Source organism: Rhipicephalus microplus, chromosome 10, assembly GCF_043290135.1.
Source record: "Rhipicephalus microplus isolate Deutch F79 chromosome 10, USDA_Rmic, whole genome shotgun sequence".
NCBI lineage: Eukaryota > Metazoa > Arthropoda > Arachnida > Ixodida > Ixodidae > Rhipicephalus > Rhipicephalus microplus.
The window spans coordinates 73,970,401-73,983,800 of record NC_134709.1 but is presented as its reverse complement, the minus strand read 5'-3'; the positions used below and the strand labels follow the sequence as shown (position 1 = coordinate 73,983,800).

The 13,400-nt window shown below is 44.1% G+C and overlaps 1 protein-coding gene across 1 annotated transcript in view; it reads left to right on the top strand.

Moving 5' to 3' along the window:
• Window positions 1-13,400, top strand: part of LOC142774767 (protein O-mannosyl-transferase TMTC1-like) — a 60,666-nt gene that overhangs the window by 3,735 nt on the left and 43,531 nt on the right. The gene's annotated exons all lie outside the window — the stretch shown is intronic.

Genomic DNA, 13,400 nt, shown 5'->3' with positions numbered 1-13,400 from the left:
ATATATATATATATATATATATATATATATATATATATATATATATATATGTAGTAAACTAGAAAATAACGTGAAGTCAACGCCTTTTCCATCGCCACCTTGGTATACGACACGCCTATGTATATATCGACATGCGAACATGAAAATTCTTAGGGGTTCGGAATTCACCCCCTCTCGTCAACTTACTTTTGTCCGGGCTAATGATACTCTGAGATACACAGATCGCTTCGAAACCTCGCAGAATAGGATTTCTTTCACACACACAAAAAAATACTTGTCAAACTGGTGAAACAATGCGGGACTATAAATGCTGGCCCAATTAACCAAAGTGAGATTTAACCATTGAGGTATAGCGCAAGTTGTTAACATATTCGCGCACAGCGTATTGCGAATCCTGCTCTGTAAAATGGCAAAAACAAGCGCATAATAAACGCTGGTACTCAATATTATCTTCTTCAAAGCGTCGTCATTTACGGAGACCAACGGCACGATTTGCGTTCCCCCGTAAAGGGGTAACCGGCGCCAATGCTCATGCCTACACAACACTGCACTTCAGCGACACAGAAGGCCGACGTTCACAGCTTGAGCCGCGAACGGGTAAAGTATAATATTACGTACCGGTGGCCTCTGCCTCAGTCCACCAAGGCTTGACATTGGCCCGTCGACATCATCGCCTTTGTGCAGCGCTTGTTGCAGCAATTTCATTCATTGGTGCTATCCCCCTGAAAGAATTCGGCTGCGGAGATACACCGTTCGCGCACGTGGAAACTGCAACACTCGGACAAACCGTCACACGCAAGCAATAAGCGATATGCAAAGAACGTAACGACGTCTCGCCTTTTTGTCAGTTTCAACATAGTAATAGCAGCAGCACGTGCTGATACCGAAGGAACTTCTAGTCACTTAATTTATTACTCTCCAACACCGAAGCATGAATATTGTGTTTTGATATTTGCTATACAGTAAAAAAAAAGACGCTTTCACCGTTTTCAGGGGAAAAAAAAGGCACTCAATGTGAAGGAACAGCTCTTATGATGTTACATCTGTAGCTTAAAAGAAAAAGTATTTGAAACACATGACCGGACACCGGGAGAAAAATTTGGAAAATGAACTGTCTCCTCGTTAGGGCTTCAGTTCCTCACCAATGCTGCTGGGGTATACGCCGGCACACAGAACGGGAAGCCATCCAGCACCTGTAATTGTAAACAGACAGGCAAATCTCAGGCGACAATGCCCCGGGTGCTCCTATAGCTGGGATCGAGACGCTTTAACTATGAACGTATATACTTTAACCAGACCATGCTTCAACTGCGCCGCCACCGAATCGTTTCCTATAGCCGCTAATAAATTTCAAGGCGCATTACTTCCCTTTACCGCTCATTGACGGCGGCAGAAACCCATGCCGTCTTGCTGCAGCCAATACAGAGCCCCATTCGCTAAACAAATATGCAAGCTACAGAAGGCGTGTTTGTGGAGTGTTGTGCATGCGCCTTAATAGCTTAGACAGCAACAAAAACAATAAAAAGGGGCGTTTGGTAGCTTAGTTGGAAGAATGCCGGGCGCTTATTATGATCCGCGAGGTCGTATAAATGCGGTTTCCGGTAGCGCATATTTCTGCGATAATTATGTTTCACTTTCGTTAGCGTTCACTTTGTCAACGTCATATCCGTGACTCATATACGCCACTGAAGTATTGATGTACCGCGGCATAAAACATTTTTTGTGTTTATATTTATACCATGGCTCATACAACACTAAAAGCCCGGTGAAATAACTACGACGACGCACACAACACACGCATTCGCTGAGAGGGTCTTATATGTAGCTGTAATAGGTGCATTCAGTAATGTTAGGAATATCGATGTTGTCAGAAGTAGGCGATCAAATAATAATGAATGTGTTCGCAAATCGGGTGTCGAGAGTTTCGTTTTTCGGCTGACCTAAAGAAACGGTAAATTGTAAAAAAAGACAAACAAGAGACAGCACCCTTGCTGCAAGCCCACTGTTCTTGATGATGGTGATGATGATGATAATGCTGATAATAATGGTGATGACGTTGATGATGGTGATGATGATGACCTGGATGGCGCTCACCCACAAAGGGGTATATTCTAACAACCGGGTGGTTGGATACTAAACTGAAACTAAAACTGATCAGAAAAGCTAGTTTAGAGATAAAAGTGTTGACATTTTTAGTTGTTCGTTCTCCGCTCCTTTCTACTAGCCGAGCTCGCGCGAGCAGCAGTGCCGATCTTGCTTCCCTACAACACATACATACGGGCTATCTTCAAGCCAGGTCTTTGTTCGAGCTCTAAACGAGAGGGAAAAACAATGTGTACAGTCAGCTTTTCTCATACCTGACACGCAAGGGACTTTAAAATGTGCGTTGCTCAACCTTTTATTCGGTATTTTTAGTCTATTTGTATATACCCCAGATCTCGCAAGCTGATAAATATTAATCGGCGACATCGCTTCGTGACCAACTTGTACAAACTCGGTAGTTGTATACTTCTGGCTCACCCGGCATTTTTGAGAATGGCAAGCTTCCATATTGCCTAATTTTCTGCGTATAGTTGGTGACAGAGAGGCATTATTATTGTGCGAGGCGGGGTTGCTTTCTTCGAAGTTTCGTGTTCGGACCGCTTTTGCTGTGGTAAGCCCAATATAGGCTTCTGAAACAGGGGTGAAAACAGAGGGAACAAAACAACCACACGCACTCGGAGATGCCACCCACGTGGAGCGTAACAAACGATTACAAGCTGCATGAAAAAGTGGCCGGCAGGGAGCCCTCGCCACGGCGGCTCGAGGAACACGTAGGGGCGGAACATTAACGCGTATAGCTCGCTGGCGCAAGCGAGCTCATGGGGAGGCCCCCGACTCGCGCGGCAGCTCCCTTACTTTCCCACAGTTCTTTTTGTTTTTTTTTCTCTGATGTCCGCCCTTGATTTCGCGACAGGACGTTGCAATAGACGAGAAAGAAAAAAGGAAACGCACGTGTCGAGGTGCGCGAAATATGTGCCCTCATTTTAGCTACGACCCTCGAAAGGAATGCCTTTTTCAGAACTATAACTTGGGCCGTGGTGCGGGTGCCACAATTGGAAGTTTTCGAAAGAAATAGAGTCAAGGCCACTGCACATGCGCAAAACCCAAGCCGAGTGTGGGTTTCCCGCATTTGCGAAAAATAGCATCCCCAACCCAAAACCCAAACCGAGTTTTGGTTTTGGGTCGGGGACACAATTTTTCAAACTTGGCGGGAGTCTTGAAGCCTGCCCCTAGAAGTTTTGGGTCAGACAAACATGACGGCACCCACTGAACGGACGGCTCTCGGCCAAGACTAGAGTGTCATAGAATCGGGGAGGGGGGGTGTCCAATGTGCCGCAGACCCCATTCGCTCCTGCTTGACCCAAAGCGTCCATACGCAAAGGGTTTTAAAGCCTCAAACTTTTCAGGCCCCTATATTCGAAAACTCTTTTGTGGTGCTTCCGTAAATAACGCGAAAAGGAATGAATGAAGAAAGCACGCAGCTGCTTTATTGATTTTATTTTGTTGTCCTTGCAATATATGTGTATCCTGTTCATAACAGAGCAAAGAGGGACCGACTTTTCTTTTGTTATGGCTCTCGTTGCACCTGGTCCCATAAATGGTTGGAAACGTGAGTAAGCTATTGACATACAAGTTGTTTAAGGCAGCAGCAGTTTGGGCGGTCTATCCTGTGTGGCCTGCCATGCGCCGCCTATCACTTATGTGCCAAATAAATTGGGTAAACCCCAATGCAGGCTTACCTCTCGTCCCTAACGATGAATACGCCAACATTTAGCACATCAAACAGGTATTTTGTCACAGAAACATTCGCGGTCTATCAGAAAGTTATCATCACCATAGGCTGGTATGTGCCACATACGTGGGGGAAGTCTTGTTGCTCACCACTGGTCAGTTAAAAAAAGGAGGCAAGCCTTAGCCCTAAAATAGCAAACGGAAAAGGCAACGGAAGCTGTGGAAACACCCCAGAAATGACAGAAGGCTTAAGCCAATGAAGGCGAAGCGAAAGCTGAGTAAAGGCGCTCATGACTTAATTTCTAACGCGCGATCCAGTGCCTACAGTTACCGGTTGTGGAGAGCAAGCCATCGTTTTTTTATTTGTTTTTACTATAGCAGAATCTGCCAGTTTGTGCTTTGCGAGGTGAGAGAGGGAGAGGAAAGCGATAGTTTTGAGGGTGCCTTCCCGAGCCCGCACGAGATGCAAGCATGCGCAGTGCGAACGGCGCTGTCGCCGATGCCGAGCGTGACATCATGCGACTAAGAAATGCTCTGCACTAAAAAAAAAGTTTTTAACTTATAGAGAGATGGAGAATTATTGATTATATTGAAGATTGTACTTGTTTAGTTATTTGTGATAAAATATCCTTACAGAATGTGAGTCATTTTATAATATTGGGATGATTCATTCACAAAAAATTGGCCATGTCAAAAATAAGTCTGCGCTGTTATGGCAGGATCGTTCACTAGGAAGCTGTAGTTCGGATTATTCTGCAGCGATTCATATATTCCCAGAACATCAGTAGACAGGAACCGCCTTCCAGGATATGTGGCCATCTTGACCGATCATCGCTTGTTTTGTTCTGCGCTAACTAGCATTTTATAAACACACTTACTTGTTCTGTTTGTACACAATGCTTATATTTTGTTCTTTATTGTTTGTCAATTATTTATTTTTTATTATTTGCTAACATTGTATGAGTAAAAAATCGTGTTTCACACCCTCTCCACAATGCCTTTGGCCCGGAGAGTATTACGATATAAATAAATATATAAAGCTCGCATCTGTAAACAGAAATGCAGAAAAAAAAAGCGTCGAAGCTTGCTCAGTGCTGCAGGTTTCATTCGAAGACGTGTTACGTGCGCGCAACTATAGTCGCTATAACTCGGAAGTTATTCGCTTGCGCGTGTTGCCTGTTCATGCCCATTATGAGGAATGTTCCTTGCCGTCTTTAGGCTTTACCTTTACCGCGCAAGAAAGCTGTATAGAAGCCAGTAGCTGTAAAGCGCCACGTTTTACGTGTGCGTGCAGACGTGAAACATCTCAAGTGCTGAATTGCGCAACTTAACCGGCTCCTCACGTTAACGTTATATCGTCTACCGTATTCACAGGCAAGACGTCGTGCGTGCTCTTCGGGTTTGCAAAGTGTACTCACCGAGTTCTTCAGATTGGGCATCCGCTATCACCCTAATTGATGACTATTCCGTCTTTTCCGACCTCGTTTCACTTGTAGGGTAGCATACTGCTCATAATCTGGTTGGCGTCGTCATTTTTGCTGCAATCACTCTTTCTCTAGACAGCGGACTCAAAAGATCTGAAGTTGTAATTTATACACGTTGTCGCCGTGGCAGCACCTAATCGTTGCCCGATCATTTGGAAAAAAAAATCCTCGTGATTTGCAATCTTCGTATCAAACAAGTACCAGTACTGCATACTTCGAATGACGCTGTACTCTATCATTATCGTGTATCACCACTACTTCTTAGAAATAATAATATTTGGGTTCTGCTATTCAGAACTGCGACGTGATTACGAGGGACGTCGTATTAAAGGGCTCACGAAATCTGGTCTCTGAGTAGACTGGTCATGAACGACCTACTCAGAACCAATTGGTCAGGACCGACCAGGTCCTCTTTAATATGCCCTGACATCGCACAATACACGAGCATCTACCTTTTCACCTCCACAGAAACGCGACCGTTGCGGCTGGAATTGAACCCGCAACCTTTAGGTGAGCAGCCGACCACCGTAACCGCAGTACCACCGCTGCGACCTGCTTGATAGAAATACGTACTACGACATTACTTTTATAGTAACCATAGCTCGTGAAATACCGTGAAATACGATACGTTGGATTTCTTCACAACTGCTACATGAAGCTAACAGAAGAGGAAGGGTAGATTTGTGGTTCCTGCTCGAGCACTCCGCCTTCCACACAATCAACTTGGCGAGGAACCACAGAGCGCGAAAAGAACGGCGCCGTCTTTGGGTTCGTGACTTGGGTGCACGCGTATATAAAGCGGTCGACGCCGCCGCACAATGGGCACTTGTCTCACAGCGAGACGGGACGGGGGGGTCCACCCAACTAGGGAACCACAGAACGTCCGTGCCGCCACTCAGCTTAAATAAAAGGTGGGGGGAGGGGGATTCATGCCATTATTCTACCCTCCCATCTAGACACGGTGGGGTGAGGGGCACGTGGCGTTTCCGTAGGCGGGGTGCTGCCCTTCGGGATGTCCTGTCCTGGCAAACAACTAACTGTGAATCCTCACTACACCCCCCTCCCCCCCCCCCCATTCTACATGCTTCAGTGCGTATAGCGCCCAGAGGACCCCACACGAACGTCCGGTAGGGTGCTCCTCGATCATGCCAGCTTTCTCGCTTGCTCTTTGAATTGCTTTACTTTTCTTTTTGTATTTGTGTTAACTTGCGGGCGTGTGGCGGGTGGAGAATGGAGGATTATTTCTAGCCATTTCACAATAAACACGAGAACTGAGGGGGACGAGCTGAAGGAGAGCAGAAGAGGTGTTCCACTCTCAGCGAAGTTCTCGACGAACTGATGCGTACACTTTACTACCTTTTCAGGCGTACAGCCATGTATCATCGTGACAGGCTCTTTTTCAAATTGTCCTTGCAACCTTCAAAGAACCATATGTACACTAGGATTTGCTGTTGGACGAGCTGATGATATACCATTTTCAAAAGTAGGTGCAACTTCGCGTTTTCTCATTCATGTACGCATTCAGTCTTGCAGACTCGCTAGACGACTTTAGAAGGGCGTGCTGGTCAATAGGTGTGTGTGAGAGGATTGGTGTCGTAAGAAGTGCAAAGTTGGGTCTAATATTCAAGATGTTTACCTACGTCAGCAAAAAGACTCACGACCGAACGAGATGTTGCTTCCTTACGTGCGAGGTGTATGTAATGAGACCTCAAGACAAGATTAACACCAATGTTCTATTCTGTACTGCTATTCTGGACGCATAGTCTAGTTACCCTCGCTACCTTTCCTACATTCCTTCCCTTTCTCTTCTCCCTTTTCTGTGAATACGCAGTTGACCAATCCAGTGGTGGTCTGGCCAAACTATCACTAGGTTGACCCTTTCATGAACGATACATTATAAAAGCAAGTCAAACTACTCGCGAAAGAATAAACAGGCACCATGGCGACGCTTCCATTCTGCCAGCATATATGCAGCTTTAATCGTTGATTATCTGAAGGAAACAAAGGCATAAAATTGAGCTTTTTTTGTTCAACTTTTGCGAGTAATTTTGCGGCGGCGAATAGCAACGCAATTAATTTAAAACATGGCGCCTACGCACTCTTGCCTTTACTACAAGAATAGCGGCTGTTACAGTACACAGAAAATAAAAGACTGGATAAAAAAAATGACATAGGTGCCCCTTCGGAGCGCCACTCTTCTTGCTTTTGCTTCGACCTGCAACACAACGAGCGAAGCACAAAACAATTGAGCCTTGTCCTATCGGTGTCTTCACACCAGAGGGCGGGGCGGGCTTCTGTATACCGTTCACTTGTCTCGCTTGTCACGTACCTGCGATGGCTGACACATGCGCCGGCACGAACAGGCCAATTAGCGCTGCGAGCGCGAGGGCCAATCTCAAAACTCTGAAGTGGTGCGATGGACGTGATAATAACACAGGTGCGTGCAGCATGCTGCAGGCTTCGTGGCCAGAGCCTTGCGGTTGTCGTTAGCACTCCTATTGCATTTTTGTTTCATATGCAGGTGCTACATACGTAAAACACAGCGCACAAGCTTTGGTCACACTGGGCTAAATGTTTTTAGATAATGCTCAGCAATACACTATTGCGGCAGATGGTGAGAAGTCATATTCTGATGTTCACCTTATGGCCGGTTCAAACGAATCCGTGCTGCTACCATCATTGTTCGTCAGTGGCGAAAGAGTCGGCATTCTTGGTGCTGCAGAAAGCACACATTTTCGGATATTTCTCCGGGGCGTGGACAAATAAATGCGTAAAGCATGGAAAGCGACCAACCCGTGGTAGAGTAACCGCAGTGAAACAAGGTTACGTTGAACGTGCCAGAGCACGATCATGCGTGGCGGTGTTCCTCAGTTTATGGTCATCGATGACTTTACGTATTCAGTCAAGCCTGCGTTACTAGCGCGACTCAGCACGGTCAAAGAGCCAAGTGGTGTCGCCAAGGGCACCGTTTCTGAACATTACCTGTTTTCAAGAGCATGCTTCGCATTTCTTCTTATCTCCCTATATATTTTTTACAAACATGGCCTAGCCCTCCACAGAAGTTTTTCCTTCCATTGTGTGGATTCAAGTGGCGTGTGTATTTTTATGTCTATTTGCAATATAGTATTGTTTCATGGGAGTATACTGAAACAACATGTCTATTTATGCGAATCGGTTGAAATAGGCCCAGTGTCAGCATTTCTCACTTAGTAAAGCGGGTGTAATAATAAATTTGTCGAAAACCTAAAAAAACAGGAAAATGAGTTGTTTTCACTCTGTCTTCTCAATTGATTTTTTATATAGCTAGGTAGCTTCAGATGGTTTAGCATATTAATAAGAACAATATTTAGAAAAGGTAAATTTAATAAATACTTAAATACTGTAGTTAGGTGGTTATGTGAAATTGAGAGACTGAAGTTTTTCACGCGAAGAACAGATCGCTGCGTTGAGATATATAAAAAGCGGCCTCTAATAGTTGTGGGGACAATCAAATTCAACAAAGTTAGGCGGTGAAACCTAAACTAAAGTGCCAATGAGCGCAACATGCACATCACCCCAATAACGTTATTGGTCAAGCAAACGAATATAAATGTGTGTTTCTTCCGCGTTTTTGAAATAAATGTGTGCCATAAGGGCTGAAATTGCAAGCGTAATCCGCACATCTACGCTCGAAAAATGCCTCCTCGTGATTGCTCTAAGAGGATCATTCTTTTTGGAAAGCTGCTCCACACTGGTCTAGTGGTTATAGCATACCCGAAGGTCATCGGATCGGGTCTTGACCGTGACGGCTGAATTGTCGATGGAGACGGAAATGTGTCAGGCCCGTATACATAGATTTAAGTGAGCGTTAAAGAATTGACCCCATATAGTCGAAATTTCCCGTACCCTGCCTCTACGACGTTTCCCATAATCATATGGTGGCTTTGTTTTGGGACGTTGAATCTCAGGTATTATTATCATTTTTTTGGACGTCTTGGAATAATACGAAAGTTACGCTCAGGCACGTTTCACTAGAGTTCGTTTTTTTTCCGAAATCTCAAAATTATGACTGCCTAACTCCACTAATTATTAGCGTAAATTAGCTTAACCTCCTAATTACTATTGGAAAAGATGTATGTAATGATTTTAGAATACCTATAGCTAGAGGAAAAGTCTTTGTACATGTATACAACAAATGTCGCATTCACCTGATTTTTTATATTTCTGAAACTTTTTCAAGAATCTTGCGCAAATTTCATAATAGAGATTTACAAGTCCTATTTCAGCCCGTATATAGTTTTTTTCACCTGCAGTGCTTATTTCTTGCCCAGCAGGCCATTCTTCACAATTATTAACGCAACACATAGTTATTATCGGGGCACACGGTGTAATATAACTATACGGTTCACTTCCAGAAGAACTGAGAGTTTCGCTATCCCGCAACAGTCGTCCTTTTTGTAAAATCGACAACGGAAAGTCTTAAGTGGAATTCCTATCGTCCGTTCTCTATACCACATAGAGGCTTGCTTGGTGGGCGGCAGTGTGGCTGGTCCCTCTGTAAAAGACCCTCTTATTTCTTCGTGCTCTTAAAATGGGATGTAATGAAGAAAATACCAGCGAACGGATCCCTAGTGTCCCGTTATCAGCAAAAAAATGAGAAAAATATAATAGAAAGAAGCGACCAAGGAAATCCGATTTCATCCCGCAGCTCCAAAGAGAAGTGCAGAGGATGAAAGGGGAAAGGACGCCCCCTGAAACGCTGCGAGGTTAAGGCCTTTGACACGAACCCCGATGCCGTTCATGACAAGTGCCCGCAGGGATTAAACTATGCCCTCGGTGTTCGTATCTACACCCTCCAGGGAGGTGCTCCAACTCTCTATTTTCCCCTCAACCACCACTCGGTGGAGCGCAATATGGGCTTTCAAATCACCAAGGGTACTGTTATCTCACGAAAGGTTCAAGTATGTGCACAACATGAAAAGCCCGCTTCAGCTTCGATATTTGGAAGCAAAGATTATGTCAAAAACGTAATAACAAAAAATCATTTAGAAGCAAGTAAAGAGCAAGGAAAAGAAGCATAGAGGGTAATGACCTTAGAGTCATATTTTGATGGAGCCCTAATGAAATCATCAACTTTCGCAGATAACTTTGAACCTAATGTCTCTGTTTACCGAACGACGCAAAATTTCATACAGCCCCGCCACGGTGGTCTAGTGACTAAGGTCTAGCTGCTGCACCGCAAGTCGCGGGATTGAATCCAGGCTGCGGCGGCTGCATTTTCGATGGAGGCGAAAATGCTGTAGGCCCCTGTGTTCAGATTTAGGTGCACGTTAAAGAACACGAGGTGGTCAGAATTTCTGGAACCCTTCACTACGGCGTCTCTCATAATAATACGGTGGTTTTGGGATGTTAAAACCCACATATATATCAATCATTCAATAAATCAATCTAAATTACACACAAAAGGAAGCGAAAGCTTATGTTGATGTTTATACTAAAACAACAAGGATGAGTGTTTTTTTACAAAGAGTTTTTTTTTGTGTTACTGTAGCTTTTTTATTGATATGATATATAAGGAGATGTTGGCGCACCATTATGGCGCCGCCTACTCCTTAGCCGTTGATTGAAACTTGAACACGTATCCTGAAGCAAAACGTACAAAGCAGTGCATGGAAAATAGAAAACTCGGGCACACATATGCAAAGACACACTTATACGCAGATATCACAACATAATGGTAAGTAAATGTTCGAAAGTCAATGAAAGAAGTCTCTGGAAATGTCCTTCGTTATTATTCAGTCCACCAGCACAAAACAGTAGAGCACACGTCTGGTCCTTATAAAGATGCATTCGCTCGTATGTACATAATAGTCAACACGTCATTCATTTCACAACACACACGTGATGGCTGTCACATGATACTGTACATAATAAGTACATGTGTTACAAATGAAAGTTTGTTCTTTCTTAATACTTGTCAGCAATGCCGCTGTCTTGTAAAAAACGTGTAATGCTTTTAAAGCGTAAGACTGTAAAACTCCAGTTGGCCACTGGCCCAGAAGTTTTTTCATGCTAAATGGTCTGTGGTCCAATGCGAACAGTTCGGACTTAAGACGGCGTCTCGGCGTGTCATGATGTGGACAGTCTACGAGAAGGTAACATACGTCTTCATCTATAAATCCACATTCGCATTCAGGAGTTTCAGCTCTGCCGATTCTGTGCAAAAAATGTTTTGTGTATGCGGTGCCTAGCCTCAATTGGTGAATTAGAGTTTTCATACTTCTATCTAATGCCAGCGTAATTTTAAATTCAGAAAAATGGATCGATGTGGTATAAATCTAGCTCTTTGTACTTTGGTCAAAGCATGCAGTTTTGCTCATTCTGAAAGCTGTATTCTCTATAATACTACGCAATTCATTTTCCGATATTGGTAAAGAAACAGTAACGTCTTTACGATGTGCTTGGCATGCTGCTTCATCGGTAGCTGTGTTTCCAGGAATGTTGCATTGGCCAGGTATCTACTGGAATTTGATCTCATGTTGCGCCTTCTTTGCTTTGGTGAGCTCTGTCAGCGTTTCGCATGTCATACTGCCACTTATTACTATCCTATTTGTACTGGAGAGTGATCTTAATGCGGCCTGTGAGTCACTGAAAAGTACCCATTTTCTAGCGTCTGCTACCGAGTTTATAAACTTTAGAGCATACAGAATAGCAAAGAGCTCAGACGTAGTAGATGACGTCATGCGACCTAATTAAAACGATTCCTGAATATTGAGCTGTGGTACGATAAATGCCGATGATGAAGACGTTGTAGTACTTGAGCCATCTGTGTAAATGTGTATGTAACCTGGATACCGCATGTGTATCTGATAAAGCGCTAGTTGTTGAGCAGCTTAGATGAACATGTCTCTCTTTCTGATAATGCCATCCACTGAGAATTCAATGCTCGGTATTGCAAGCAGCCATGGAGGATAGTCCATTTCAGAGCTCCAAAATTCAATTCGGGGTAATATATGTACATTACTCTGTACATCGTTATGAGCATTGCTTTTATCTCTTAAAAAAATCTCCAGTGCCAATGGGTGGTCCTTGTGTTGCGTCTGTAAGCGAAAAAAATGGCGGCATGTTTCCATTGTGCTCATTACTGGACAGGGTGGTTGTCGAGTCTCTGCTATGACAAGGCTGCTGGAAGTCGCTCGTGGAACACCTATGCAGACGTGCAGTCCCCTAGCTAATAGTCTTTGAAGTCGCTCCTCTGAAGTGCGGGAAAGGCCGTGTAAGACTGCTGCAGAATATGCAACTTTTTTGTCGTATTAAAGCGTTGTGAACAGCGAGCATGGACGATACAGATCCGCCCCATGATGTCCCAGCAATTCTGCGGAGTATATTCACTAGCGTATTCACCTCGTTTTCGAGTTTCTTTATGTGAGGTGCCCAAGAGAGCTGCCTATCAAGTATTACTCCGAGAAACCGATGCTGTGTTACAATCATTAGTCATTCTCCTTCTAAAATGAGATTGAAGTTCTTTAACTTCTTACGGGTGAAGGGCATTACAGCTGTCTTTGCCTGCGACAGAATCATTTCTTTTTCTTTTAAAAAGTCGTTGATAATATTTATTCCGTCTTGCAATGCAATCTGAATTAACCGTATGTCCGTGCCAGATGCCCAAATGCACACATCATCTGCATATAAGAAGTATTTCAACCTGGAAGGCAGTCTTTTAGCTAAATCAGCCATAACCGTATGTCCGTGCCAGATTCCCAAATGCACACATCATCTGCATATAAGAAGTATTTCAACCTGGAAGGCAGTCTTTTAGCTAAATCAGTCATAACACAGTTGAAAAGAAAAGGGCCGAGTACGCTTTCTTGTGGCACTCCCTGTCTGACGTCGTGTTCTGCACTTTTTCCTTCGCTCGTCTGAATGAATATTTTGCGACCTGATAAAAATTTAGATACCCACCGCAAAGACCTGCCGGACAGTCCGAGTTCCAACATACTCAGCAAACGAAGAGTGTGACTGACTGTGTCAAATGCCCTTTTGATGTCCAAGAACACTGCGACCGTCAAACTACCACAGGTGCGTTCATACTCCACATACGTTACTAAGTCCAGTATTGCATCCATTGTGCATCTCTGTTTCCTAAAACCTGTTAAGTAGTTG